Here is a 26,278-nt window from a genome sequence, read left to right as displayed (position 1 = left end):
CCTACTGGCTCATAAATTCATGAAAAAAAATTATATGCTTTATTATTTCATTAATATCTAGAAAAGTATTTGTGAAGGATAAATGTAATATTCTGTTTTCTGATTCGAAAATAAATACATCATTTAAGTGCAGCACTGGGAGGTGGCTTTCTGATTGTAAACAGAACGTTCAACAATAAAGTCATGTGTCTCTTATAAGAAATCATCCTATGTTATGTTGCCTTGTTAAAAATATGTTCAGAAACAGTGATGTTCACACACTACTCTTTCTTAATAATCATCCATCTAATGCATTATGTTTACTTTGGCTTTTGACAATTTAAGAACTATATTTTAAAAATGAGATGCATGCAAAGACGTAAATGGAATGATGAGGCTTTGGGATATTAGGTTACAGGAAAAGAGTTGACAATTAGAGAAATGGGAAAATTATGTGTAGAAAAAGAAGCATGGCAGAGAAGGGAGGAAGAGAGGATTATTATCATTAAATTGTATGTAAAATTGATGAAAATTATATAATTGAGAGATGGAGTCAGATTTTGATTTAAACATATGGCACAAGTCACATAGAGTTCGAAAGGAGTGTTCACTCAGAAGCTCAATAAACACTGAACCAGAGTTCCTTAACTGGAACATTGTACTAGAAGTAGGACATTGTATTAGATTATTTCTAAGGCTACTTTTCAAGTTATGAGCCTACAATGCTTCCCATATCTATCCAGATTCCAATTTCCACTTTTTATTTTAGGATTATATTGTTTTCACTTTAGCTAGATAGAATGGTACATAAGTGAGTATATTTAAGTAAAGCAATTATTTCCTAGTGTGCTTAAATTAACAGGTCATCAAAAATTTATTGAGTGCTTACACAGTGTTTTTAAATTATCTCATCAGTCATACATGGAGGTCCGCTTTGACTTCACATGTAATTTTCTTTCTTAATAGAAGTACAAGTCCATTTGTGGAGATTGGGCATATTTAACACAAATAACAAAACTATACATGGGCTCAAGACTTTATATATTTCATGGGTTGGAGTATCTTTTCCACTCTTAGTTGTAATATTTACAACGTATAATATTAAGACGAACTATTTATTTATTTATTATTTATTTACAGAATTTTTTAAAAATTGTATCTTTTATTTTTGAGAGAGGGAAAGGGAGTGCGAGTGCAGGAGGGGCAGAGAGAGAGGGAGACAGAGAATCTGAAGCTGGCTCTGTATTGACAGCAGACAGCCCCGAGCCCCGCGCGGGGCTCAAACTCCTGAACTGTGAGTTCATGACCTAAGCCAAAATCAAGAGTCGGGTGCTTAAGCAATTGAGACACCCAGGCACCCCATAAAGTACTATTTGAAAAAAAGGATTATAAAACTATAAAATGTCTTTTAATAATACATATGACATTAATATATTAGGTGGAGAGAATGAATAGAAGGCCCTAAAAGAGCAAAGAAAAATCACAAGGAGTGAGAGAAGCAGCATGACAGAGACGTGTGAAAGAAGAGTAGTCACGCAAGTTCCAAAAACCACAGGAGAAACAACGCATGAGTGACTGAGAGGTACCTGGATTGCAGTAGGGTCACATAACCACATCTAGTCCCAAATTTCTCATCTCTGTGCTGAGGTTCCAAGTGCCAATCATCTGAAAAACCCCTTTGAATTTAAACATAAGATTTTATAAAATCCTGTCTGTATTTCTAATCAAATAAAATGTATCTTAAATTGCTTTGGGAAGCAAGCAGGGTGTCTTTTTATGAAAAGAAAGATATAATTGTTATGACTTTGGGAATATCTGTCATCTCTCAATTATCTAATCTGGGGATTATCCATTTTCTTTATTCATCTCTCATCTTTCCATTGCCCACTTTATAGTGGTTTTACTGCTTATTAACACCAGAAGTCTTGTAAGGAATAGACCATGTGGGAAATTTAAATCAACAAATGCTTCTATTATATGATCCTCTTAAAATCACGAGAGTATGAAATGGATTGAAATGAGACCTTTGCATTCATCATGGACTGAAGGGTCCTTCTCATCACCTCAGATTATTGAGACTTGACCATTAAGACTACAAAAAATCTTGATAGAACTTTCCTACTCAACAACTGATAATAATGTCAACAAAAACATTGTGATATAACAATAATTATGTAATTATTGATATATTCAGTGATAAGAATCTTATAAATTGGAATATTAGTATTAATCTCTAAAGAGGACTATGCATTTATTTTTTTATTTTTAATTTTTTTTTAACATTTATTTTTATTTTTGAGACAGAGAGAGACAGAGCATGAACGGGGGAGGGGCAGAGAGAGAGGGAAACACAGAATCGGAAGCAGGCTCCAGGCTCTGAGCCATCAGCCCAGAGCCCAACGCGGCGCTCCAACTCACTGACCGTGAGATCATGACCTGAGCTGAAGTCGGATGCTCAACCGACTGAGCCACGCAGGCGCCCTGAGGACTATGCATTTAAAGATTGATCATATTTGAATCACTGAGGTGGGAAAAAAAGTAATCAAATTACAAAAGAACTCTTTTTAAGAAAGACTGATTTCATCAGAATGTAAAATAAAATGTGTTACCTGAATATGCAGACATATTAATTGGTGATGAATCCAATTAGTATGTATAAAAATTTTATTTGAGTACTGTATTTATGAAACAACAAACAAAGTATAATAATCTGACTTACAGGCTTGTATGTAAGGGAAGCTACAGTATAATTTTTAAATAGATCTTTGCTTTTCATAAAGTAAAATTTCTATTGGTGAAATATTTTATGTTCATATACTTTGAATTGCTTTTAGTTAATCATAATCAAATAATTATAAAAATAATTACTGATTTTACAAATGGGCAGTCAAAAAGTTCTTTAATCTTTGTAGGTCACCATTAGCATCTAAAATAATTGTTCATTTAGAAGACACTTCTAAAAGTTCTTTGTTGTGCAATAATCATATCAAATGATGTCTAAATATCTACATAGGTCTTTGTTCATCTAGTCCTATTTAGCAGAGAATTTTTATCATCAATGGGTATTGATTCTTGCCAGATGCTTTTTATCGCATGTGATTGTGCACAGTGTTCGGCATTTTTAAAAAATGGTTGCAAAATATTTCCCATCCAGCATGCTTTTTGCAGTGGGACCTTGCTAATTGGAGTCTGTGTATTATCTCTTGAATTTGATCAGACTTTGGGACTGCTTTGTTTAATAAAATATGGTGGCTGATTCTGCATGTAGCATTTACTGGGTCAGTTTCTTTTACTTGACACTTGGAAGACAGCCACTGTGCAAGAAGTGCAGTAACTCTATAACTACCATGCTGTGAGATATCGTCTCTTATTTTCTTCATTATTTATGTGAGACTTTGCAATTGTGTTAGGCTTTCCAAGAACCAACATACAAGCATTGTTAATACTCTCTATGAGCTTTTTTTCACACTCATCGATTTCTGCTGTGATTTTTATTATTTCTATTTTTCTGCATAGAAAAATAGACTTACTTTTCTAAGTTTTTAAGGAAGAGACTTAGGTCACCGTTTTTAAGCTTTCTTTTTTTTTATAGTTATTTAATGCTATGTAGACTTCCTGAAAGTGCTTTAGTTTATTATGCAAAGTTAAATATTTTTGTTTACGTTATTATTTGGTTTGAAATATTTTATTATACATATTGTGGAATTCTTATTTGAGTCATGAATTATGTAGAAGCGCATTTTTAAAATTTCTGAATATTTAGATGTTTTGTCGATATTGGTTTCTAATGTAATTTCTTCATTATCAGAGAAAATTCCTTGTCAGGTTTCAATCTTTTTAAAACTTATTGAAACTTATTTTATGTCCAGGTATATTACTTCTCTTGGCCAATGTTCAATGCATCCTGGAAAGTCACATTTTAGCGTTGCTGGTTGCAATGTTCCACCTTACATGTCAATTAGGTCAAGTTCCTAGGTTGTGTTGTCTAAATCCTGAATACTTTAGCTCTTTTTATTCACCTACTTGTTCTATCAGTTATTAAAAGAAGAGTGTTAAAATCCTAAACAATAATTATGGATTTGTCTGTTTCTTCCCTTAGTTCTACTTTTCTTTGTCTCATGTTATAGGTGCATACATATCTTGAGTTGTCAGTTCTTCCTGGAAAATTGTTGTGTTTTTTTTTTATTGATATCTAGAGTCCTTCATTCTTTTGTAGGACTCTGTCTTTATGTCCCTTTTTTCTGATGTTAATATAGTCATGCTCTTTTCTTGCTTACAGTTTGCATGATACATCTCTTTTTATAACATGTTAAATGTATATCATATAAATAACATATAGTTTCTTGCTTTTTTATAGTCTGTTAATCTCTGCCTTTGAATGGGTTTGAATTTACCATCCTGCTATTTGTTTTCCATTTACCTCTTCTGGTTTGTCATCCTTTTTCCTTCTTTTCTGTCTCCTTTGGGTTAATTGAAATTTTTATCACTTCCTTTTATGTCACTCATTGGCTTATTAGGTATCACTTGTTTCACTAGTGTTTATTTTAGTGGTTACTCTAAGGCTAACCATGTATTCTTATCTGACCAAAATACATTAACAAACAATATTGTTCCTCTGAACTCTTTCCACTTCCTGCTTCACACCTGATATGTTATATGGTCTATCTCACCCTTGCTTCTTATGGATTCACACTTTGCATTTCTCTCTGCCCACTTTTCATTTCCTGTTTTACAAATGTATTAACCTTACAACAATATAACTCAATTTAGCCACAGATTCCATTACCAGGCCATTAGAGTGACAAGATTTATAATTCCATTATCTGATGTCATATCTCTTATTCCTGTATATGTTATAAACTCACATCTCACAGTGTTATCACTTACTTTAATCAGCCAGTTTTTCTTTAAGTAAAGTAAGATAAGAAAGAAAGCATAACCTTTTATATTTATCTGCTTGTTTACCTTCCCCTGTGCTCTTTCTTCCTTCTTGTAGATGTAGCTTTCCTTCTGGCATCATTTCCCTCTAGCAAGACTGTTCCTTGCTGTTTCTTGTACTGCAAGTATTATGGCATCAAATTCTTTCACCTATTGTTATTCTGAAAATGTATTTATTTTACCTTTATTTCGAAGAGGATTTTTTTCGGCTGACTCTTTAGATCTTACTTAGATGATCGATTTTTTAACTTTAAATATGTTGTTTACTGCCTTCTAGTCTTTATTATTTTTAACAATAAATACATCTATGCAATATGTCTTTTTTATTTGGTGGCTTTCAAGATTTTCTGTGTATCTTTTATTTCAGCAATTTGACTCTCATACTGCCAGATGTGATTTGCTTTACATTTATATTTTTGTATGTGTGGTTTACTGAGCTTATTGGATCAGTAAGTAGGTGTTTTTCATTATCTGTGTGACTTTTGGGCCATTGTTTCTTCAAATGTGTTTTTTCTTCCCTGATCATACTCTCTTTCCTTTGTTAAGACTTTGCTTATCTTCAATGTTTCTTTTCCTCTGTGTTTTTCAGATTAGATAATCTAAACTTATTTGTATGATCTTTTCTTCTGTCATTTCCAACTTTATTTTCTGTTTTGCTAGTGAAATTTTTATTTCAGTTATTTTATTTTCTAGTACTAGAATTTTTATTGTACATTTATATTTTCACTCCTTTGCTCAGATGCACTCTGTGTCAACTCACTAGGTGATATTTTTCTTTAATTCAATGAACATATTTCCTTTAATTTTTGTACCTATTTATAATTGCTGCCATAAAGTTTTTGTCTTTTACATCTAACATCTGATCATCTTGTTTTCACATTTTTTTATTGACTGATTTTTAAAAAGTTTTCATGGATCACAATTACTTTTTCTGTGTGTGTGGGGGGGGGGTATTTGCATGTGTGTGTGTTTCTAATAGTTTTTGATAGGGTACTAGACCTTGTGAGTAATATGTCATAGATTGTTTGGATTCTGTTATCTTCCACTGAGAAGTTTTAATTTGTATTTTGTGAAGAAGTTTAATTACTGGATCATCACCACCATGAAAGCTTGTTAAGGATTGGTTTTGTGCTTTGTTAGTTCCGATCCGTGAAAAATCAAAGGTTGAAAGCCCTCAACCTTCACATTCACTCCCATCTAGAAATCTTATCAAAGCTTGGTTTTGCATTTTGTTAGGGCAGATGCCAAGAATCTAATAGTTTACAGCATGGTGATTATTCCTAAGACATTGACTTTTATGGGGTTCCACTTAGAAGCCATAATTATTATTAAATGCTAATAAGATATCTCTGCTTTGGCTTGGCCAGAATTACAATACTCCCCAGGAATTCTTTTCCCTCCACACTGTTCTATATCTGGTATCTCTAATTCACTCTCAATCCATTGCAGCAGGTAATCCTAGAGTGGTGCCCTCCTGTGCAGGTACAGCTCGGACCCCAACTATGGATTCATGAGCAACTCCAAACAGACACTGGGGCCTCAACTCTGTGTAGCTCCCTGCTCTATCTAAAGTTCCCAGACTCTTGATGTTTCCTTAATCCTAATTTTAGTAACTTCAGTTTAGCAGGAAAATTTTGTTCTCCTCTGTGGTATTTTCAGGAAATTGCCCTCATGTGGAGAGCTCATGGGTTAAGTGATTATCTCTCAAACTTCTCTATCAGAGATCATAACGTCGCCCTGTTCTTCACTGCCTGAAAATCATTGTCTTTTATATTTTGCCCCTGTTTTATATTTTGCCCCTGTTTGGAGAAATTAATCCAGTACAAATTTCTTTGCTGTGGACAGAAGAATGTCATTCATCCTTTTATCCAACAGCTTTGGATGGAATTTGTTATTGGCTTAAATTTAAGTGCCAAAAATATTGCACTTGATACCATAGGATATTTAGCACTTAAATTGAACAAATCTTGTTAAAGAGGACCAGAGCCTATAGTAGTTAGAGCTACAAGGGAGATTTTATTTAGGAACTATTGCAATAGGAGAAAAAAAAAAAAAAAAAAAAAAAGACCTCAGTGTAGAACTAGCCTCAATTCTAAATGCAACAAGGAAAAGTAAGGGTTGATAGCCAAAGAGCAGGATGAAAGGGTGAATGGATGGAAAATGACTGTTAAGAGTAGGAGAATCCTTGCTCAAGGAATTCCAGGTGATAAGATATCAAAAGTTAGAGATGAAGGGTTTGATCAACAATAAGGGTGATGAGACATCACTAGTGGGGGATTCTCTCCAAACTGACTTGGCAGGATTCTTGCTACACCTGAGCTATGCAGGCTCAGCAAGCATAGAGATCAATGCCAAGGGCTAGTTGAGAAAAGGGTTCAGAGGAGCCTGACTTAAGTTTGATAAAGGGGAGAGTCTTTGGGTCTAGACTTTAGAAATGTGTTATAAGCTTAATCATTATTACATTTATTTTATCGTGTTCAGCATTATGCTGCTGCTGTTTTAATATTTTTGAAATAGAGTTGTATCTAAACATTGAAGAATATATTTAATGCTATAGACTTTCCTTTCTTTAAAAACATGTTAACATCACAATATATTAGAAGATCAATATATTCTCAGAATTAAAGCAATGCAATACTTCATAAATATCATGAACTTCGCAAAATGTAAAGTAACCCTAAGAAATTAAAAAGCTTCTTGGGTGGGGGTGGCACCTGGTGGCTCAGTTGGTTGAGTGTCGAACTTTGGCTCAGGTCATGATGTCACCATTTGTGAGTTCAAGCCCCATATCAGGCTCACTGCTGTCAGTGCAGAGCCTGCTTTGGATCCTCTATACCCCATTCTCTGTCCGTCCGCCACTCACACACTCTCTCTCTCAAAAATAAATAAACATTACAGGGATAAAAGCTTCTTGGACCACCTGGGTGGCTCAGCCGGTTCAGTATCCGATTTCAGCTTAGGTCATGGTCTCATAGTTCATGAGTGAGTTCGAGCCCCACATCAGGCTGTGTGCTGACAGTGCCTCCTTGGGATCTCTCTCTTCTCTTTGCCCTCCTCCACTTGAGCTTTCTCTGTCTTTCAAAATAAAGAATAAAAATAAACTTAGAATACAGAAGTTTCTTGTCAGTTAATATAATAAATATTTGCCAATTCACCATTAAAAAAAAATAAATCCAAGGTCAGATTCTTTCTACAGGTGAGAATGGTAAACATAGTAAGTAGTTAAAATATTGCCTTTAGAGTCATAGGGACCAAGTTTAAAATCCATCTGACAAATGTGTCTAAAGACATAAATCGCCATTTGAGAAAGTTTCCTCAACCATTCTTGGTATCATATGTAAAGTAAAGATAACAACACGTGCTTTCTTGGATTGTGGTAAAGGTTATACATAATTTTTGGAAAAAAAAATAGGCATACTACCTAGTTGATACTAAAAGCTCAATATACTTTGACTTATTGAGATTAAACTTTGATGACATTATTTGACAATGTTAAAATACATGTACTCTAAACTTCTAAAGGATCATTGTGATATAGAATTTTATTGCTGCTTCATGTCTGTGTCTGTGGAAGAAAAAATAAAGACACAATGTAATCTGAATCTCGATATAGTAGAGTTTATTTACAGAATCATTAAACACTGAAAGACTAACTTGTCATCAAGTCTTCCTCCAGAAATGATTTACATTAAAAGATATTCCTCTGTCTGGAAAGATTTATGTCTACATTTTTAGCTAGATGCCTGGATCAGTTCTTTCTGCTACATGTGCAATGTATCTGGTATCCTATCTGAGTGACGCTGAGTAGGGGTGTGGAGGAGGGTGGATCTGGGCTGTATGCTGCGCTGGAGAGGCAGAAGTTGGCTAGAAAATAAAGGAGCATACCAAAAATAATTAAGCCCAAAGGAGTAAAAACAAGTTTAGAAACTAGCAACTGAAAATAAGTTCTTAGGAAAGTGAGGGCTAGAAAAATCCCCTGAGGCAATGTTACAAGGTCTAGATTTGGAGTAGAGAACTTTTTATAAAATGCCAGTGGAAGAGCTCTTGGTCAGGCAGATGGTTGTTAAGGGCCTTGAGCTAGTCGGGCAATTTAGACATGTGTTAGTGTTAGAAAAGGGTATAAGAATTAGAACGACAGGGTATTGAGAAATGTTTCACTCACCACTTAACGACAGAGACTTTAAAGAACAGGGAACAGTTGTAAAGTTAAACTTTAAGGGTCTAGAAAGAAACGTGAAAAGAAATGCATCAAAGGGATGCATTTGTGTCTGAGTCAAAATAATAAGGAAAAAAAAAAAAACCCTCGCTTATTATTAACTGACAAGACCGAAATCAGGAAGAAAGTATTGACATTGATTAAGTGTATTACAGTTTATAATAATTTATAGTGAGGTTTTGGTTTAGAAGAAAATAGGTTAGTTTGGTTTTCGTTTTAAAATTTCAATTGTGTACCTAAATATCTCCGTGTGTCTAAATTAGAGAGTTAATAAATGGGCTTCTCATTTGAATTCCATCCCTGATGTTCATGTTAATGCAGATTTCTAATTTGTCACTTATATTAATTTAACTTAATTTAAACAGTTTTGTTAATGTATAATTCATAAACACACAAAAAAACCTTGGATGCTTGACTGCATATACTTTGATGAGTTTGAAGATACAAAAACACCCTTGAAATCATCACTACAACATATCTATCACCTCCAAAAATATTCTCCTTCCTCTTTGGACTTTTTGTTTGTTTTTTGTTGTTTTTATTATTGTGTAGTAGGAATATGTACCATGAGATCTACCCTCTTAATTTTTTAAGTGTACAATACTGAATTGTTAACTATAGTCTTGTTGTGACATCGATCTCTAGAGTTTCTTCATCTTGCATAACTGAAACTTCATACCTTCTGAACAGCTCTCCATTTGTCTTTACCCCCAGGCACTGACAACCATCATTCTACTCTTCGTTTCTATGAGTTTGACAATTGTTAGATACCTCATATACTGAATTATTCAGTGTTTGTCATTTTGTGACAGGCTTGTTTCACTTATCATAATGTCTTACGGTTTTATCCATGTTTTTGCACATGGCAGACGTTCCTCCTTTTTATGACTGAATAATAATCCATTGAATGTAAATACCACCTTTTATCCATTTGTCAGTCAGTGGACATTTAGATTGCTTCCATATTTTGGCTATGATGAATAATATTGCAATGAACATGGGGGTGCAAATATATCTTCGCGATTCTGATATCAATTTTTTCAGATAAATACCCAGAAGTGGAATTGTTGGATTCTATGGTAGTTTTATTTTTAATTTTTGTAGGAACTGCCATCCTGTTTTCCACAGTGGCTGCTCTATTTTACATTCCCACCAATCTATATGACAGTTTCAATTTCTCTATATCCTTGCCAAAATGTGTTATCTTTTGTTTTCTTTATTTGTTTGTTTTTTGATAACATCCATTCTAACAGGTGTGAGGCTTTATACACTGTGATTTTGATTCGCATTTTCCTGATGATTAATAATGTTGAGCATCCTTTGACATACCTGTTGTCCATCTGTGTATCTTTTTAAGTTCTTTGCCCATTTTTAATCAAGTTATTTGATTTTTTGCTGTTGAGTTGTAGGAGTTCTTTATTATGTATTTTAGATATTAACCCCTTATCAGATATATTAATTAGTAGCCACATATATGTTGAGATATCTGTCACTACTCTCTCTAATGCTTCCATTTTCTTATCTACCCCTCATAAGCACTTACCTTTTATTTTCTCCTATAGAATCCCTGAACACTTTCAATTATGTTTTTCTCAACTATGTTTTAAAAAACCAAAGCAAGATTTACTTAAGTTTTTCTTGTTTTTGTGCTTTATCTTCTTTTGTTTTTTTCCCAGACAATTTCTGCTTTAGGCATGATTATACAGTCCAGCCTGAGGCAATGAAGGAAATCACTGTGATAAAAGAGAAGGAAAAAATGCATGAAAGCAGAATATAAATCAGTATTTCAGTATTATCCTGGACTTCAAATTGTTTTGGTTTCCTTTAAAGTAGGAAGACAATTTTGACTCAAACTAGCAAAAGCTTTTCTTAATACCTACAAGACCCTGTTGGCCCAAGAACCTAGATCTTTCTTTACTTTTCATATGATTGTTGAATTCTTCTCTAGGTCCTTTTTTTTTTTTTTTTTTCCTGCATTTGCATTAGAATACATTAGATCAACAGTGAATTACCTACACATTCCTTGCTCTTTTGCTCCTGACACAATCTTACTGGCTTTTTTCTTTTAGTGTTTTAGAGGATTCTTCAAACTGGGTTTTTACCTCACTGATTCAGTTTCACTCTTTCTGCTATTTATTACTTCCTGCTAAGTGATTTTTTTTTTAGTTTGGTAATGACAATTAAAAAATTAGTATTTATCTCAGAATTTTTCATAAATTCATTGACATCTTAAACCTTGTTAAGATTATAAAAAGAGATTTTGAAAACCTTTCTCATGCGTATCAGAGCTTTTCTCTAAGAGGAGAACATTTACTTTTTCATATTTATGTAAATCTCTTTCTTTAGAATATTTATATATACTTGATATTTTTTCACTTTGCTTATTCTTACAAAAAGGTATGTGTTCGCTCCTCATTATGTTTTTTTTAATTTTATTTTTTATTTTTTTAAATTTACCTCCAAATTAGTTAGCATATAGTGCGAGAATGATTTCAGGAGTAGATTCCTTAGTGTCCCTTACCCATTTAGCCCATTCCTCCTCCCAGAACACCTCCAGTAACCCTCAATTATTCTCCATATTTATGAGTCTCTTAGGTTTCATCCCCCTCCCTGTTTTTATATTATTTTTGTTTCCCTTCCTTTATGTTCATCTGTTTTGTCTCTTAAGGTCCTCATATGAGTGAAGTCATATTTTTTGTCTTTCTCTGACTGACTAAACTCACTTAGCATAATACTCTCCAGTTCCATCCATGTAGTTGCAAATGTCAAGATTTCATTCTTTGTGATTGCAGAGTAATACTCCATTGTGTGTGTGTGTGTGTGTGTGTGTGTGTGTGTGTGTGTATATGTATATATATATATATATATATATATATATATATATATATATGTATATATATATACTACCTCATCTTTATTCATCTATCGATGTACATTTGGGCTCTTTCCATACTTTGGCTATTGTTGATAAAGCTGCTATAAACATGGGGGTGCATGTGTCCCTTTGAAACAGCACACCTGTATCCCGTGGATAAATGCCTAGTAGTGCAATTGCTGGGTTGTAGGGTAGTTCTATTTTGAGTTTTTTGAGGAACCTCCATATTGATTTCCAGAGTGGCTGCACCAGCTTGCATTCCCACCAAGAATGCAAAAGATATCCTCTTTCTCCACATCCTCGCCAACATCTATTTTTGCCTGAGTTGTTCATGTTAGCCATTCTGACAGGTGTAAGGGGTATCTCATTGTGGTTTTGATTTGTATTTCCCTGATGATGAGTGATGTTGAGCATTTTTTCATGTGTCGGTTGGCCATCTGGATGTCTTCTTTGGAGAAGTGTCTCTTCATGTCTCTTGCCCGTTTCTTCACTGGATTATTTGTTTTTTGGGGGTTGAGTTTGATAGGTTCTTTATAGATTTTGGATACTAACCCTTTATCTGATATGCCATTTGCAAATATCTTCTCCCATTCTGTCGGTTGCCTTTTAGTTTTGCTGATTGTTTCCTTCACTGTGCAGAAGCTTTTAATTTTGATGAGATCCCAGTAGTTCATTTTTGCTTTTGTTTCCCTTGCCTCCAGAGACGTGTTGAGTGAGAAGCTGTTGCCACCAAGATCAAAGAGGTTTTTGCCTGCTTTCTCCTCAAGGATTTTGATGGCTTCCTGTCTTACATTGAGGTCTTTCATCCATTTTGAGTTTATTTTTGTGTACAATGTAAGAAAGTGGTCCAGGTTCATTGTTCTGCATGTCGCTGTCCAGTTTTCTCAACACCACTTGCTGAAGAGACTGTCTTTATTCCATTGGCTATTCTTTCCTGCTTTGTCAAAGATTAGTTGGCCATATGTTTGTGGGTCCATTTCTGGGTTCTCTATTCTGTTCTATTGATCTGAGTGTCTGTTCTTGTGCCAGTACCATACTGTCTTGATGATGACAGCTTTGTAGTAGAGCTTGAAGTCTGGGATTGTGATGCCTCCTGCTTTGGTTTTCTTTTCCAAGATCGCTTTGGCTATTCGGGGTCTTTTCTGGTTCCATACAAATTTTAGGATTATTTGTTCTAGCTCTGTGAAGAATGCTGGTGTTTCTTTGACAGGTATTGCATTGAATGTGTAGATTGCTTTTGGTAGTATCGACATTTTGACAACATTTGTTCTTCCTATCCAGGAGCATGGAATCTTTTTCCATTTTTTGGGGTCTTCTTCAATTTCTTTCATAAGCTTTCTACAGTTTTCAGTGTATAGATTTTTCACCTCTTTGGGTAGATTTATTCCTAGGTATTTTATGGGTTTTGGTGCAAGTGTAAATGGGATCGATTCCTTGGTTTCTCTTTCTGTTGCTTCATTATTGGTGTATAGGAATGCAACTGATTTCTGTGCATTGATTTTATATCCTGCAACTTTGCTGAATTCATGAATCAATTCTAGCAGTTTTTTGGTGGACTCTTTTGGGTTTTCCGTATAGAGTATTATGCCATCTGGGAAGAGTGAAACTTTGACCTCCTCCTGAACAATTTGGATGCCTTTTATTTCTTTGTGTTGTCTGATTGCAGAGGCTAAGACTTCCAATACTATGTTGTATAACAGTGGTGAGAGTGGACATCCCTGTCCTGTTCCTGACTTTAGGGGGAAAGCTCTCAGTTTTTCGCCATTGAGGATGATATTAGCATTGGGTCATTCATATATGGCTTTTATGATCTCGAAGTATGCTCCTTGTATCCCTACTTTCTTGAGGGTTTTTATCAAGAAAGGATGCTGTATTTTGTCAAATGCTTTCTCTGTGTCTATTGAGAGGATCTTATGGTTCTTGTCCTTCCTTTTATTGATGTGATGAATCACGTGAATTGTTTTGTGGGTATTGAACCAGCCCCGCATCCCAGGTATAAATCCCACTTGGTCGTGGTGAATATTTTTTTAATGTTTTGTGGTTCTGGTTGGCTAATATCTTATTGAGGATTTTTGCATCCATGTGCATCAGGGAAATTGCTTTATAGTTCTCCTTTTGAGTGGGGTCTCTGTCTGGTTTTGGAATCAAGGTAAGGCTGGCTTCATAGAAAGAGTTTGGAAGTTTTCCTTCTCTTTCTATTTTTTGGAACAGCTTCAAGAGAATAGGTGTTACCTCTTCCTTAAATGTTTGGTAGCATTCCCCTGGAAAGCCATCTGGCCCCAGACTCTTGATTTTGGCAGATTTTTGATTACTAATTCGATATCCTTACTGGTTATGGGTCTGTTCAAATTTTCTATTTCTTCCTGTTTCCGTTTTGGTAGTGTATATGTTTCTAGGAATTTGTCCATTTCTTCCAGGTTGCCCATTTTATTGGCTTATAATTGCTTATAATATTCTCTTATTATTGTTTTTATTTCTGCTGTGTTCGTTGGGATCTCTCCTCTTTCATTCTTGATTTTATTTATTTGGGTCCTTTCCTTTTTCTTTTTGATCAAACCAGCTAGTGTTTTATCAATTTTGGTAATTCTTTCAAAGAACCAGCTTCTGGTTTCATTGATCTGTTCTACTGTTGTTTTGGTTTTGATAGCATTAATTTTTGCTCTAATCTTCATTATTTCCTGTCTTCTGCTGGTCTAGGGTTTTATATGCTGTTGTTTCTTCAGCTCTTTAAGGCATAAAGTTAGGTTGTGTATCTGAGATCTTTCTTCCTTTTTAAGGAAGGCCTGGATCGCTATATACTTTCCTTTTATGACCGCCTTTGCTGTGTCCCAGAGGTTTTTGGTTGTGGTGTTATAATTTTCATTGATTTCTACATACTTTTTTATTTCCTCTTTAACTTCTTGGTTAGCCCATTCATCCTTTAGGAGGATGTTTCAGTCTCCAAGTATTTGTTACCTTTCCAAATTTTTTCTTTTTCTTTTTTTTTTTTAAATTTTTTTTTCAACGTTTTTTATTTATTTTTGGGACAGAGAGAGACAGAGCATGAACGGGGGAGGGGCAGAGAGAGAGGGAGACACAGAATCGGAAACAGGCTCCAGGCTCTGAGCCATCAGTCCAGAGCCTGACGCGGGGCTCGAACTCACGGACCGCGAGATCGTGACCTGGCTGAAGTTGGACGCTTAACCGACTGCGCCACCCAGGCGCCCCTCCAAATTTTTTCTTGTGGTTGATTTTGGTTTGTGAGCATTGTGGTCTGAAAATATGCACGGTATGATCAATCTTTTTGTACTTACTTAGGGCTGATATGTGTCCGAGTATATGGTCTATTTTGGAGAACGTTCCATGTGCAATGGAGAAGAATATATGTTCTTCTGCTTTAGGATGCGATGCTGTAAATGTTCTGAAATTATCTGTTAAGTCCATCTGGTCCAGTGTGTCATTCAAAGCCATTGTTTCCTTGTTGTTTTTTTGATTAGATGATCTGTCCATTGTTGTGAGTGGGGTGTTGAAGTCTCCTACTATTATGGTATTACTGTCGATGAGTTTCTTTATGTTTATGATTAATTGATTTATATATTTGGGTACTCTCACATTTGATGCATAAATGTTTACAATTGTTGGGTCTTCTTGGTGGATAGACTCCTTGATTATGATATAATGCCCTCTGTGTCTCTTGATACAGTCTTTATTTTAAAGTCTAGATTGTCAGATATAAGTATGGCTACTCCAGCTTTCTTTTGTTGACCATTAGCATGATAGATGGTTCTGCATCCCCTTGTTGTCAACCTGAAGGTGACTTTAGGTCTAAAGTGGGTCTTTTGTAAACAGCATATAGATGGATCTTGTTTTCTTATCCATTCTGTAACCCTATGTCTTTTGATTGGAGCATTGAGTCCATTGATGTTTAGAGTGAGTACTGAAAGATATGAATTTATTGCCATTATGATGCTTGTAGAGTTGGGGTTTCTGGTAGTGTTCTCGGGTCCTTTCTAATCTTTGTTGCTTTTGGTATTTATATATATATTTATTTTTTCTTTCTCCCCCCAGAGAGTCCCCCTTAAAATTTCTTGCAGGGCTGGTTTAGTGGTCACAAACTCGTTTAATTTTTATTTGTGTGGGAAACTTTTTATCTCTCCTTCTATTGTGAATGACAGCTTTGCTGGATAAAGAATTCTTGCATACATATTTTTCTGATTCAGCACATTGAACATATTCTGCCACTCCTTTCTGGCCTGCCAAGTTTCTGTGGATAGGAGTGCTGCAAACCTGATCTGTCTTCCCTTGTAGGTTAGGGACTTTTTATCCCTTGCTGCTTTCATGATTCTCTCCTTGCCTGAGTATTTTGTGAATTTGACTATGATATGCCTTGTTGGTGGTCGGTTTTTGTTGAATCTAATGGGGGTCCTCTGTGCTTCCTGGATTTTGATGTTTGTGTCTTTTGCCAGACTAAGAAAGTTTTCCACTATTACTTGCTCACATAAACCTTCTTCCCCTATTTCTCTCTTTTTCTCTTCTGGGACCCCTATGATTCTGATGTTGCTCTTTTCTAATGAGTCACTGATGTCTGTAATTCTTAAATTGTGTTCTTTTGCCTTAATCTCCCTCTTTTTTTCCTGCTTCATTATTCTCCATAAGTTTGTCCTCTATATTGCTGATTCTCTGTTCTGCCTTATCCATCCTTGCCACTGTGGCATCCATCCATGATTGCAGCTCAGTTATAGCATTTTCATTTTCATTCTGGCTATTTTTTACATCTTTTATATCTGCAGAAAGGTATTCTAATCTATTTTTGACTCCAGCTAGTATTCTTATTATCATGATTCTAAATTCTGGTTCAGACATCTTGCTTGTATCTGTGTTGGTTAAATCCCTGGCTGTTGTTCTTAGTGCTCTTTCTTTTGGGGTGAATTCCTTCATTTTGTCATTTTGAAGACAGAAAAGGAATTAATGAGGTAAAAAAATTGAAGTTAAAAAAATTAAAATTAAAGAAATATTAAAATTAAAAATTAAACACACACACACACACACACAAATCGAATAGATGATGCTAGATCCTCGGCTTGTTTTCATCTTGGTGTTGAAAGTAGTTTGACAGATTAGAGAAAAACAGTTCGGGGGGGGGAGAATAAAAAGGAAATCATTTGAGAATTTGAAAAAATGAATACACCAAAGTAGACTAAAATGAGATGATGGGGGTAAAATCGAATTTGAAAAACTATACACAAAAGTAAAGAATATAGTAGAAAAAAATTAAAGAAAATATTTTCAATAAAAATTAAAAATAAATATGAAGTTTTTCTTTTCTGTGTAAGAAAAAGGGAACGTGGGGCGCTTGGGTGGCGCAGTCGGTTAAGCATCCGACTTCGGCTCAGGTCATGATCTCGTGGTCCGTGAGTTCGAGCCCTGCATCAGGCTCTGTGCTGACAGCTCAGAGCCTGGAGCCTGTTTCAGATTCTGTCTCTCTCTCTCTCTGACCCTCCCTGATTCATGCTGTCTCTTCCTGTCTCAAAAATAAATAAATATTAAAAAAAAATTAAAAAAAAAAGAAAAAGGGAACGAAAAAGAGAAAAAGGATGAAAAAAAAGAATGTTTGAAAATTTGAAAAAGTGAATACACTCTAGCAGAATAAAATAAAATGATGGAAGTAAATTAGAATTTGAAACAAAATTACATAAAAGCAAAAAACATAGAAAAAAAATAAATAATTTAAAAAATCAATTAAATAATGAAATTACTTCATTTTCCCCTAGAAGTCAGACTATGAAGCGATTTATAGTCCATTAACTAACAGGCAGTGAGACTTGTGTTCTTGGAAGAGAGACTTTGGCCCATTTGGGCAGGGCTCAGTGTAACGGCTCTGTTCTCCACTAGATGGCGCTGCTAGCCTACTGGGGTGGAGTGTTGTGGTGCTTGTAGGTGCGAATGTACATGCATGGGAGCGTTGAAAATGTTGTCACCCAGCTGCCCAGTCTGTTCTCCTGGATCAGCAATCACGCACCCATCCTCTGTCTTCAGCTTTTGTCCACTCCCCACTTTTTTACTCTCTGTGACCAGGCTCCAGGCAGTACCTCTCTCCTGAGTTTTGTCTCAGATGCGACTGTTTTCCCTAGCCTCTTACTTCAGAAAGACTGTGGCTTTGATCCATTCCACCCCTCTGCTGGAGGGTCTTACCGAGCAATGGGCGAATGAGCAGTGACCGAATATTGGCTGCACCCAGGAATGCCTGCTGGACCCTGCTGCTGCTGGTGACCCAAGACTGTGGCCCGGTGCCAGCCTGCCCCAGAAAAAGTTCGCGAGATGGTGTAGCAGCAGCGTTTCGGGGATTATGGAAAATCACAACACATATCCGGCACCAGGCTTCACCCTTAAGGACCTTGCCCCAGCACCAGCAAATGTGGCTGCCTTCTGGGGTCTGCTGGGTCCAGGTAGCTTCAAGAGTCTCTACCAAATTCCAGCAATGGAACCGCTTTTCCCCATGTGGCCTGAGATCCTCGTGGACCCCACTCTGCTCCTGGGGATTCACCCTTCCCACCAGAGCACCACCAGGTATTGAGCTGCGGAGTTGCAGACTCTGCGCTCCACTTTGTTTACATTCTCAATGGAATTTAAACCCTCTCCTTTCTCCTTTATCCTTTCTCCTTTTTTAGTTTAGTCCCTGCGGCTGTTTCCAATTTTTCACTTTCTCTCCAGCTGCTTTTGAGGAGGGATGCTTTTCCCATATTCTCTCTGCGCCCCCCCACCCCCGCCATCTCCATCCTCTCTCTGCCTACAAAAGCAGCTCCCTGCTTGCCGTGGCTTCTTGCTCCCCAAGTTCACCTCTCCACGCTGCATACCTGCTGAATTATGTGGTTCAGTTTGGGCAGATTGTTGTGTTAATCCTCCAATCAGTTTTCTGGGTATGCAAGATGGTTTAGTGGTCTGGCTGTATTTCATGGATGTGAGACACACAGAAAACTTCCATGCTGTTCCTCCATCTTGGCTCCTCCCCATTATGATTAAGACTGTCCTAATAGGTTTTTTATGAGTACAGTTGGAAAATTAATCTTAGGCAAAAAAGGAAAATGATATTGTTTGCATTCTTGTGTTCTTAACTGAGAACTGTATTTTTCACACAAAACACATAGAAAGAGAGAGCTCCATAGAGAAGAAATGTGGGATGGAAGAAACAGTTACCACCATGGGATTATTTTTGATAGTTGGATATCAGCTTGGGGCAACATTCTTCTCAACATGTAGTTAAATAACAAAAATTCAGCTGAGTAAATTTCAAGATCTAACTGGCAATATTCAACAATTCATAAAGTGAACAGCATTCCATGTAGCTAATAGAGAGAAACTTCAAAGAACTGTACAAAATGGGAGCCTTTTATAGGCAGAAGGATTCAGAGACAAGGGAAGAGCTGATTGCTCATCCTTCTTTAGGGGACAGAAGAGAGTCTGTCAGGCAGAATACCCCTCTACTGTTCACCAGGAAATTTCTGGTGAAAATTGACTGATTTTACATTATATTCCTGGGAAAGACTGAAAATGCAGTTTGGTTACATATTAAGTCTTGGTTTACTGATATGGGGCTTAGCACAAGCGACTCCATTTGGTGTCTGTCTTTTTAACACTGGCATATTTGGTCTTGTTGAGAGCCTGTCCTGGCAAAAACCTCCTTCATAGTAATCTCTGTGTCTCTCCTTAGTTTCAGTGGTATTACATTACAGCACCCCTTCTCGTGCTGACATTTACTCAACATCCATACGTGCTTCTTAAAGTTGATATATGCCTAAACACCTTCTGTCATGGCCACCCTTCACTTTCAGCACCTGGTACACTAACTTGAAGTATTTTTTCTTTTTTACTCTTTTAGAAGATTCTATTCAACTTCTGCTCAGGTGAACTTTTTCATTGAACTGATCATCCCACATGTTTGTTGTATTTCTTTTTGTCCAGGACCTTCTACATTGTATTTTGTACAACAATATCAGACATTGTGGCATTTCAATGAGAGTTTTAAAAGAAGAAAACTCAAATGTGCTGGTTTAAATCATCAACTTGAAATGGAGGACTCTTCTTCTATTCCAGGATAGTATATCACCCATGAAAAGTAGAAAATTAGAGTTTGACAGCACATTTGAAATTGTTTAGTATGTACTATAAAAAATACAATGTCTGCACAGGGCTTTAAGCTTTTGTGAGAAAATCTTGCATAAATGCAAAGACACAAAGACCTGACTCTTCCTCAATTGAAAAGCTCTTTTGTATAGCTTGCATAATGATTTGGAGCTTTCCATAGATTACCAACAACCACCCCCCCCCCAAAAAAAAAGACAAGGACAAGGATGAGGAGAAGGGGAAGAGAAAATAAAATGACTCTTCCTTAGAATTCTGCATCTGATTTCCCTCTTTTTAAATTCAAGTATAAAAAGAGAGCATATTTAAGCTTAAAAAATAGCATAAATAAATATTTATATTTATTAAATATAATCTATATATTAGCCTCCTTAAATGTAATTTACTATTTAATGTTCTCTCACAGATTTATTAATTACAATTAATTTAAAATTCACATTTTTAGCATACTAATTGGAAACAAAAGACTATGTACAATATCTCATGTACTTAGCTGTCTTGTTTAAATCTCTAGTTGGGCTGAATTGCCTGGCTACCTAATATGTCTATTTGAATACTCGTGGCAGTACCATTTTTGAAGTTAGGACTTGGATTCTTTTTCACTCTCTTATAAGAGAGTTACTCAAATATTAAATAACATTTGAGTTTTAGATGACACTTAAGCCTATTTTACACACATTGTCTATTGTGCTTGCTTTAGTGAGTTTCTAATCATGTATCAACTTATCGTCACTCATCTATTTTTTATAAATAAACATCTAGGCCAATATGTTATTGGAAAACTGAAAGATTAGTTAGCTGCATGTATGCTTATTATTTGAGTAAATTTTGTTTTGCCCATTCTCGTCTAATTCTATAAAAAAGGGAAAAGGACCTTATCTGGTACAAACTTGTCTGATGAAATCTGTATTCAATACCAATTGTGTACACAATATATTTACAGCTGCAGTGCTAAGGAGGTATAAAGGTGTTTATCGTGTGATCCTGTTTTCAAAAGGCTTATTTTGTTCTGATTTTAAAAGATTATTGTGTACTGTTTATAATAGGCACTAGTCCCAGAAAATACATTATAAATAATTAAATTATATCGTACAGAAGTGCCAGAAGTGACCAGATAGTACAAAATACAGTGAGTGTTTGAAACTAAGCTGCTTTCAAAGTGAAAATGTAGTTTTAGTTTTGTCTTACAGGTATAGTAATATTTGAATAGATGGAAAAGAAGAGAGACATCCCAAGAGAGACTGGGAAATAAGAATCTCAATTTTATGAACTTCTGAATAAAATGAGATATTTTATCTATATGCAGATTAATTTCTAATGTGAGTACCCAATAAATATTATTTGAAGGATTTATGTAGCTAAGTGTAGAATTTAAAATATATTTGGAGACCCTCATTCCCAAGTAGCAACTTGGTTGTTTATTTTACTGATATTCTCTCTTGTTTTCCACATCTGAGCACATGATGAAATTCTGCTGAGCACATGATGATTTTCATTGCCTCAAGAGAACGTATATAATAAGATGAAGGAGTCAATGACAGCAAGATATACTCTACTTTGACCTGGCGTCCTAGAGTTGTCTATCCTGTGTGCTTTGGTATCATATCAATTCTTTAAGTCTTCTTATTCAATAATTTTAAAGTGGGTATCCACTGCTCTGAAAAGTTAATACACTTTGGATATGTTTTTAATGCTGTCACATGTATACAGGATACACAGAGGTCTAACACACTGGTTTTAAATAAATATAGGTAGGGAGAACATGTGGCAAAGAAGAGGATGTTTTTTAGAATCAAAGTCAAACAATGCAATTCTATACCCTTTATTTTGTCTAGCAGTGAAAAGAAATATAAAAAGTTTCTCAACACTTATAGTAAAGTAATATATGCCCATATTACTTCTGAAGGAGTTAAAAAGATATTCTTTGGCTATTTCATTTCTGCAGTCATTAATATGTACAGTATGTGTTTTTCTGGTACTCTTCTTGGGAGTTAAAGTAGTTAGATGGCTTCAGAACGGTGGAGGCTATAAGAGCTATTTCAGAGTCATAAAATCTGGATTTGTTCTGACCTCTGCTACCTAACATGCTAAGCAACATTGGAAAGATATGTATCTCTCTGGCTCATGAAGGTTAAACAGAATAATGGTTTCCTAAAGATGCCCACCTCCCAATCCCTAGAAGCTTACCTGGCAACAGCATCTTTGAAGATGTAATAAAATTAAGAATTTTGAGGGACACCTGGGTGGCTCAGTCGGTTAAGCATCCGTCTTCAGCTCAGGTCATAATTTCACACTTCGTGGGTTCGAGCCCTGCGCTGGGCTCTGTGGTGACAGCTCAGAGCCCCGAGCCAGCTTCAGATTCTGTCTCCCTCTCTCTCTGCCCCTTTCCCTGCTAACACTCCGTTTCTCTCTGTCAAAAATAAATAAATGTTAAAAAAATTAAAAAGAAAAGAATTTTGAGAAGGGGACATTATCCTACATTATCTGGGTGGGCCCAATGTAATCAAAATGCCATTGGCAAAGGAAGTAAGAAGATCAAAAGAAGAAGGAGCTGGGACAACTGGAAGCAGAGGTTGGAACAATGCACTTTGAAGGTGGAGGAAGGGGGTGGGGAATGTAGCTGGTCTTTAGAAGCTGGAAAAAACAAGGGAACAGATTCTCCCATGAAGTCTCCAGAAGGAACACAGCCCTGCCAACACCTTTTTTTGTTTGTTTGTTTGTTTGTTTTTTGGACTTCTAATTTCCCAAATATTTCTTAAAATGTTCCCAAATATTTTAAGAAAACAATTTTGCATTTTTCCCAAGGCTCCAAGTATGTGGTGATTTGTTGCCAAAGTAATAGAAAACTAATACATCATGCTCCATCTGCTTAAATATTACCTTAAATATTACCTACTTCATGCAACATTTAATGCATTGCAAGTATTCAATAGATGTCTCTGATAACGTGGGTTATTTTTTTTATAGGCTAATACACAAATATGAGATCCAATGAAATGCAGCCACTGTCATTAAAGTATAGAGCGGCCATTGGAAAGAAAAAAAAATTTTCAATTAGGAGTTCTTCAGAGGGTTAGAGAGACTGGAAGTGTAAAAAGGGGGGAAAAAAAAACCAACAACCTGCAGAGTATTTAAGTACTGAGTGATAATCATTGGTTTTGTGGAACCAATTAACATAGCAGAATTTATATTGCATATTTTAAAGAGGAAGTGAATGTGTTTTTTTTTTTTTCTTGAAAAGTACCAGGAGGAATTAATGATGACAACTTGAATGTGATTTTGTAGATCTGGAAGTTAATTTTCACACAGGTTCTAAAATTATGATGCTATCTTGACAAAAATAGATCTGCTGCATTGCCTTAAAATAACAGTATGTGATAAAATTAGACACAAATTGTACATACAAAATCCATGTTATCTTGAAAGAAAATGGAAATTTGCAAGTGCATAAACTGACAGCTTATTGCTGTGTAAGTATGGAAATAGATTAAGTTAAAATAGATTTCTCTTCTTTCCATATTAGATTTTCCATGTTTCCATAACATCAAATAACTAGGTCCAATGTTAATGTAGAAATCAGAATCTGTAGGAATCTTTCCATAAGTAGGTTTTACAACTGAGATTTTTGTGTCTACTGAGATTTGGTTCCAAACCTACAATTTCGTATGGGTTATTTCTTCATGTTTATCTTACTATTTGATCAGATGTAATATGCCAAATATTGAATTAATCATTCTCACATACAAATTTTTCTGTCAAAGTTTTTGTTATTTGCTGTTATCCAAACTATTAAGAAAAAAAAACCCAGTTCTTAGTTTTATCTTTGTTTATTTTTTGGTCTCACTCTATCTTGCTTGTCAAGTTCTATTGACTCTTTGTTTGGAGTAACTCTCTACCTCGTCCTCTCCAGGCTACCTCTTAATACTACAGTTTTAACCCCTACCATTTCAAAATTAATGAATGTGATAATGACAAATTATTCCATAAGCTTATGAAAGTCTGTATATTGTTATTCTGTGTTCTAATAGTATCATTGCTTAACATGCTTTGTAAACCCAGACCTTTTTCTTTTTTTTAAATTTTGACACAGCACTATTTTTAAGTAGTTCCATTTTTTGCATGATTTTTTCATAATTATTTACATCAACAAATTCATACTATTACTTTCTATTTTCTAGTTGTACTGTTTGCTAAGACATGTCATATGTAAACTGACACAGTATGAAATGTCAGGCTATTCATGACTTCTCTTTTTTTCTTTATTTTTTTTTATGTTTGTTTATTTTTGAGAGAGAGAAAGAGGGAGAGAGAGTGCAGGTGGAGGGAGGGGTAGAGAGAGAGGGGTAGAATCAGAAGTAGGCTCCAGGCTCCGAGTGGCTAGCACAGAGACTGATGTGGGGCTCAAACCCATGAACCCTGAGATCATGACTTGAGGTGAAGTCAGAAGCTTAACTGATTGAGCCACCCAGGTGCCCCAGATGGCTTCTCTTTAAAAAAATGATAGAACACCTTATAGTTCCTTTCGAATAGAATAATATTTACCATTTTTTAAGAAAGGCTAAGAAAAAATTCAAAAACGTCCAGTCATGATTTTGATACAGAGAATCTCAGATGCACTTCATGTCACGGGAGCTCTACTTTTCACTGCACTAGTGATATAATCCAGAGTTTGGCACATTTTCATGATTCAGTAAAAGTGAATCAAGACATCAGATGTAACATGCTGCTTTCCCATGTATACAGAAAATGGAACAACAATATGATACACAGTTTACTCAAATCTTCTATAGTTGTTGAGTCTTTAGAACTTATGTTCTAGATATAGATAAGCACATCAACTATTCTGAAAGAGTCTGAAACAGAAAAAACAAAAAAGCTGTCATGCCTCCATTAAGGAAAAACTTCCAGGCTCTTTTAAAGGGCATAATATTTATTATATTTTTATTTTCTAGAAGGAGTTTGGAATAAGATAACCGTGAAGACATGAATATTTATATATACTATAGTTTCTTATTAATCCATTTCATAGTCTATTTTGTAATTTTTTATTTAAATTCAAGTTAGCTAACATATTGTGTAATAATGGTTTAAGAGTGCACTCATCACTTAACTTATAACACCCAGTGCTCATCCCAACAAGTGCCCTCCTTAATGCCATCACCCATTTAGCCCATCCACTCACCCAACACTCCTCCAGCAACCTTCAGTTTGTTCTCTTTATTTAAGAGCCTCTTATCCCCTATGTTCATCTGTTTGTGTCTTAAATCCCACATATGACTGAAATCATACGATATTTATCCTTCTCCGACTTATTTCACTTAGCATGATACACTCTAGTTTCATTCACATTGTTGCAAATGTCAGGATTTCATTCTTTTTGATTACTGAGTAATATCCCATTGTATACACATATCACATCTTCTTTATTCATTTGTTGGTTGGTGGACATTGGGGCTCTTTCCATAATTTGGCTATTGTTGATAGTGCTGATATAGACATTAGGGTGCATGTGCCCCTTCAACTCAGCATTTTGGTATCCTTTGGATAAACACCTAGTAGTGCAATTGCTGGGGCATAGGGTAGTTCTATTTTTAGTTTTTTGAGGAACCTCTATACTGTTTACCAGAGGAGCTGCACCGGTTGGCATTTCCATCCGTAGCGCAAAAGAGTTCCCCTTTCTCCACATCCTCGCTAATATCTGTTTCCTGAATTGTTCATTTTAGCCATTCTGATAGGTGTGAGGTGGTATCTCATTGTGGTTTTGATTTGTATTTCCCTGATGATGAGTGATGTTGAGCATTTTTTTCATGTGTCTGTTAGCCATCTGGATGTCTTCTTTGGAAAAGTATGTGTTCATATCTTTTGCTCATTTCTTCATGGATTATGTATATCTGGATGTTGAGTTTGATAAGTTCTTTATAGGTTTTATATACTAACCCTTTATCTGATATGTCATTTGCAAATATCTTCTCCCATTCTGTAGTTTGCCTTTAGGTTTGTTGTTTCCTTTACTATGCAGAAGCTTGTTATCTTGATGAGGTCCCAGTAGTTCATTTTTGCTTTTGTTTTCCTTGGCTCTGGAGATATGTCAAGTAAGCAGTTGCGGCCAAGGTCAAAGAAGTTGTTGCCTGTTTTCTCCTCTAGGATTTTTA

The 26,278-nt window shown here is 35.5% G+C and overlaps 1 pseudogene; it reads right to left on the bottom strand.

The window, feature by feature from the left end:
- Positions 1 to 25,812, bottom strand: part of LOC132670984 (ATP synthase F(0) complex subunit C2, mitochondrial pseudogene) — an 82,818-nt pseudogene extending 57,006 nt beyond the window's left edge.
- Between the last annotated feature and the right edge of the window lie 466 nt (positions 25,813 to 26,278).

The sequence above is a fragment of the Panthera onca genome, chromosome C1 (genome assembly GCF_046562875.1).
Source record: "Panthera onca isolate mPanOnc1 chromosome C1, mPanOnc1 haplotype 2, whole genome shotgun sequence".
Classification (NCBI taxonomy): domain Eukaryota; kingdom Metazoa; phylum Chordata; class Mammalia; order Carnivora; family Felidae; genus Panthera; species Panthera onca.
The sequence above is the reverse complement of the archived record's forward strand: the minus strand, read 5'-3'. Positions and strand labels throughout refer to the sequence as shown.